Source organism: Chanos chanos, chromosome 1 (assembly GCF_902362185.1).
Source record: "Chanos chanos chromosome 1, fChaCha1.1, whole genome shotgun sequence".
Lineage (NCBI taxonomy): Eukaryota > Metazoa > Chordata > Actinopteri > Gonorynchiformes > Chanidae > Chanos > Chanos chanos.
In genome coordinates this window covers 59,869,889-59,876,065 of record NC_044495.1, presented here as the reverse complement: position 1 = coordinate 59,876,065, position 6,177 = coordinate 59,869,889, and positions in this window count along the sequence as shown.

Below are 6,177 nucleotides of genomic sequence, written 5' to 3'. Positions count from 1 at the left end.
GCAGATTGTGTCTGTGTGTGTGTGTGTGTGCGTGTGTGTATGTGTGCGCATTTGAGAAGAGAAAAAAAAAAACACACAAATGCTTGAATAGCCAGAGGCCTGAAATGTGTATGGGAGATCAGATCAAACACACTGTTCAGTTTTGTCAGACTGTAACACAAGTACGCCTACTGTGTCACTGGAATTGTGGGAAATAAATGTGCAATGAAATCATCTAATCACACCTGTGCCCGTGTTTTTCCCCCTCTCTCTGTATGTTATGTTTGATGGATGGATGGATGGATTATACACATATTCACACTCAACAGAAATGCACTCAGAGAGAGAGAGAGAGAGAGAAAAGCATGTGTTAGGCAGACAGAGAGAGAGAGATAAGCGAATGATAGACAGGCAGGGAGAGAGAGAGAGAGAGAGATAAGTGAGTGTTAGACAGGCAGAGAGAGAGATAAGCGAGTGATAGACAGGCAGAGAGAGAGAGATAAGTGAGTGTTAGACAGGCAGAGAGAGAGATAAGTGAGTGATAGACAGGCAGAGAGAGAGAGAGAGAGATAAGTGAGTGTTAGGCAGAGAGAGAGATAAGCGAGTGATAGACAGGCAGAGAGAGAGAGACAGGGGAAGAGAAGTGTGAGGTGGATGGGTAGAGTGAGGCTGGAATTTGAATCTGTTGTCCGGTTAAAACACGCTTACACTCATCATTTCACTGCCTCCTGTCTTCCCTCTCTTCTCTCTTTCCTTTCTCTCTTAACTGTTCCCTATATCACACAAAGCAAAAGACAACAGTCCAGCTGCTGAAAAGACAAATCAGATCCTCTGTCAGCCCTGTCTCAAAACACACACACACACACACACACACACACACACAGTAGTGTTTGGCAGAAATTGTCCTCCTGTAGGAACTACCATCATCACTCATTCCTGTAAAGCCAAGCAAAGCAGCTGCTTACTGGATTCTTAACTAACAAAAAACAGGAGAGCGTCTGTCTTTACCATTGACTCATGACCATGATTAATATTACTGTTACTATACTCTTACCGTTAGGGTTGTTTGTATGTGACGCCCCCCCCCCAGCGGCAGGTTGGCTGGACTCACTGGGACACACATTGACGCCGTCTCGGTTGTAAACTGCTGGTTTAAAAGTTGAGACAGGGCACCAGACGCCAGGAGAGATGGACAGAATCACTCACACAAGGACATGAGATAGCTATAACGCACACACACACACACACACACACACACACATCATCTGCTCTCATTAGAACCTCAATGCACATACATTCGTACCATGCATACAGAAGTCAGTCTACACACATATGTTCTCAATTCACAGATTTACAGTTTAAAATACAGTCATAAATCATAAATCTTTGTGTGCAAACGTGGTGATGAGTAAAAAAGAACTGACTATCTTCTATGAGTGATTCATCGGAAACAGGAAAACAGGACAGAAAATTCCACACAATTTTACGCAAGTTGTGAAATCATTGCCTTTTTTTTTTTTTAGTTATTTTGAAGTTACTGACACCTTTAATTACGGCGGTGTCTTGTACTTACTAAAAGGCAATTGAGTATTACGTCAATAGTTATTCTGTTTACTCAAAGCGCTGCTGAGCGAATCTAATTTGTGTTCGTATTAATGTTCTATTTAGACATGGAAACGTTATTGATCCTCCACAAATTTGCCCCGTATTGGTGCAGCCCATTACAGTAATCAACCGTTTGCTATTCCAGATAAATAAGCTAAACTGTAGAATCAGTCAATCGCCTGTCTCGTTACCTTTCAAAAATGCATTTGAAATCTCTTTTTTTGGCTAATGAATCGGCTCGTGGCATCTGCTGCACAGTGTGTGGGCTTCGGTACAGGATCTTGGATTAATAGCAGGTTTGCGAGGGAGAGATTCAGAAAAACACATTGAGGAAAACACAGAGGGCCTTTGCTCTCTGCACCTGCACCCACCACTGTGCCAAAACTAGTTGGCACAATGAATAAGTAGTCAGCGATGACAAAGAAGGCTCGACGGAACTGCCCAAATAAGGAGTTCCTTTAAGGCCTATCAGCTTATTGGCTGAAACAGTGTAAAATGAACTGCTGTTGTCCATATCTCTAAATTGTCCTCTTTTCTTAGTCGGTGAGTAACTTCCAAACACAGACATTACATTCTGCTTAAGGGTACGGACACGTTTGCATTGTTCATATACATAATCAATGCAGCGCTTTGAGTAAATCAAATCTAAACACCTGCGCACGCAGACACAAGTACAAATATAGTACATAATTCTGAAACGAATAATGCAAGCTATGTACACCCGAATATGACTCTCTCTCTCTTTCTCTCTCTCTCTCTCTCTAGCACACACAAACGGACACGCATAACTCAGCACACACAAATGCTTCTCACAATGTCCTTTATGGATATGTGAATTATTTAGCTGTCTAAGAAAGAGAGTTATTGATTGATTAGCTATTTTATGAATAATTTAGTTGTGGAAATGTAGGTTGGGGGTGCGGGGTGGGATGGGATGGGATGGGAGTGGTGCTGCTTTAGACCTTGAAGAAAAGCATTATGGGATACGAAAGGGTCACAGCAAGTGGAGGTCAGTCGCAGAAAAGGAAACGTGGCCGTCATTTGAGACGAGTCGCTGGAAAAGGACAACGTGCCCTTAACATAAAATACAATATAGGGCGAGCATATCAATAAAGATCTTTGTGGTTATATGTTAAAAGGGGAAATTGCTTCTTCTTCTTTTTTTTTTTTTTAACTGGCCCCCGCTAAAGGGACGATAATAATCTTGTTTTGAGATATGACTTTCCTGTGAAAGGTAGCATCTGGTCGACATCAAACACTTTCTACTGTTAAATCACTGACCTGATAATGTTTATATAATGTTATTATGTTATATGATAAACAGTACCTCTCTCGTTGACCGCTGTTGATTTCGCTATTTGCCTCTAATAACTTAAAAAAAAAAAACTTTAGAAGAACAATAATTCCTCATTGATCAATAGACGCTCTAATAAGGAGACTGGATAAAAATGAAACTTTTTCTCACACTGAGATGATGAAAGAGAGAACTTAGAGACCGATGGTCGATGAAGCGTTTGTATTACTATTCTAAGTTCAGTTCATGCTTCATTTAGTTCCGTTCAATGACCACTGACTCTCCTCGTTAGCAATGCTAATGGCACGGCCACTGGAGGGGAAAAAGAGCATACAGTGGGGTGAACACGGTGCACTGGAGCACCTGAGTCGTGATACTCTAAACCATAGATCATTGATCTACATGACTGTTTCCTACACAGCCGGACAGTTCAACCATATTTAAATATAGCAGACCTTTAAAAACTGTACTCCTATATAGCTTGGAAAATCCATAAGTCTTGTGCCCCTGTACAAGGACGCAAAAAGCAACGGTAAACGAGGATAGGATAATGAATAGACGTTGCACACGCACGTGGCACTAACGGTTTCCGCGGTTTTCCGGTGTTAAGCCCTGGTTTTGGCATTCATCTTCATTTGACACTTCGCAGTTTCGCAGCTAACCACAAAAGCTCATAGCTGACCGCACGTTCTCCGTGCGCAAAGCTGTATTTGTTCTGTTGTCTCTCTTAAAAAATGCATCAATCCGAGAGAGCGAAAGGTGAGGATGCACTATCGCTGGAAGAGTGCCACTTCGGTGAAAAATTCATGAGAGATTTTTTTCCGCTTCTTCTTCCTCTAAGTCCCTGTACTTGTGGAGAGCAAAAGCATTTTTATCATTCTTGGTTTAAGCATTTTCCCTCTCACTGGACAGATTTTCACCGGCACTAAACTGTTTTTTTTAAATTATCTGTAAACCATACAGTATATGACTGGTGCTTTGACCTGTTTGTTATACTTTTATGTTAAAACGTAACCATCTTCAGAAGAGTTTCCGAGTAAAATGTCAAATCGCTCCGTGAAACACAGATTTGTTTTACCCCAATCACCTCATACTGTGAGCCTCTGCCAGTGATTCACTTCCAAACAGAGCAAAACAATTTGGACCGGCATTATTGTATTTTGTAAAAAGCATTAAGCCCTCCAGCAATTAGTTAGAGCTTAAAGCACAGTGTCAAAACAACTCTATCGACCCGAGGATTGATCAGTTGACTCATTATTTTTTATCTCCTCTCGTGCACGGGCCGTAAAAAACGGAGTGTATGAGGAGGAGAAGGGGAATGTGGACCCTCCACATATTCTGCCCTTTTTCTTTTATCTTTCTTACTCGTTTTATGCTTCCCTGCTCTTCTGTCTAAACAAGTCAGTATTCCCCATGTGTAAGAACGGTTCTTCTTACATCGCTAGATTGAACCAGGCAAAGACGATTGTTCTAAGCAATTTGTTTAGGCTTGATAATGGAGTTAAAACCTGTTTTGATAATGAAGTTAAAATTTTTAAAAATCATGAAAAAAAAAAACCCTAACAGCTGTTCATTTAAGGGTTTTTTTCTTAACTCAAGGAAAACGTTTGAATTTGAATTTTTGAATTTGACTTGAGACGAGACCCTCCTCAAGAGCAGGCATGCTAAAGCAGTCAGTTGGAGTAAATGCAGAAAGTCACACCATTAATACAGAGGGGGGAAAAAAGAACATATCACAACTCCAAATAAGACATAGCACTTTTATTGAATACAGTGTATGAGAACAGATAAGTCGATGTCCTTGAAAGAAGCAAGATCACATGGATACACAAACTACGATGCTGACATTGTGCTATTGCAGTGGTCACGGGCCTTTTTGTATTTCTTTATTTTATTATTATTATTATTTCTTTTAAACGAGATTAAAACGGACCCTTGGGAAATGCCGTAGGAGTTGTACATGCTGCTGTTCCATTCGTCCGCCCGGGAGCAGGAGAGAGAACGAACACGCAAAGTCCGCCCTTTAACAGAATCCCTGTGCATGGACACAATTATTAGCTTATAGAGTCACTTAGTCTAAATGGCCCAGCCCGCACCCGGACACTGTACATTCAAATAAGGAGAGATCGATCGTTTTTTTTTGATATCACAGTTTAGTGTTCCGTTTCAGAAAAAAAAGAAAAGAAAAAGAACAGATTAAAGAAGGCAAGACTGATTCTGACATATCCCTACCCCCCACCCCCCCACCACCACACACACACACACACACACACACACACACACACACACACACTCACACTCACACACACACACACACAAACACACACACACACTGCCAGCACTTCTGTGTTTCTCTCTTTTATTACATCACCACTCGTTTCTGGTTTTCCCTCATTCTTCACTTTCCTTCTCACGTTGTGTTTTTCCAACTTTTTCATATCAATCCATCCATCATGTAAAACCCCATAAAATGCCATACATCCCTTTTTGTCTTAGCCGCTTTTTATTTTTCACCATGTCACCAACACGGTCCACATTCGTCTGGGTTGGACCCGTTTTTGTGTGGAATGACGAGGTGGGCCCACTGGTTTTAATCTAGGGAGACATGGTGTTCTCTTACCTTTACCAGTCTCTGCTGATCAATCATCCTAACACACAACTCCCCCGCCTCTGACCTCTGACCTCTCTCCCTCACTTATTTCACCCTTACATTTTTCCTTTGATATGCCCAGACTTCATGAAACACGGCCACTAAATCAGAATTTTGATTGAAGCTGTATGAAATGTCAAAATAAAACTCCATGCTTTGAATGAGGTCTTTTTTATATATATATATATATATTTCCACCAAGACAAGGTTATGAGTTATTGACTGAGTATGTTTCTTGTTGAATATCATGATATTGATATTACACATTTACCAGAAAAGTAAAAAGGTCTCTCTTTCTGTTTTTTTCCAAAAAAAAAAAAAAAAGAAAGAAAAATTAATGATAAGGCAGATAAAATGGTTGTTATCACAGAAAGAGGAGGGTACGGTCACAAGTCTAATACTGTATACAATCACCATTCTGGAATGTTCTAAGCATATCTGCAATTGTCTTTTCCACTGTAGTTTGTTTTGTAATTAAACATGGCTGAGATGATAGAGCTATAAAGAAAGATTGGGAAAATTCTAGGATCAATAAATAAAAGACATACATACTCTCTCACTCTCTCTCTCTCTCACTCTCTCTCTCTCTCTCTCTCACACACACACACACACACACACACACACACACACACACACACTGTCCGATCTA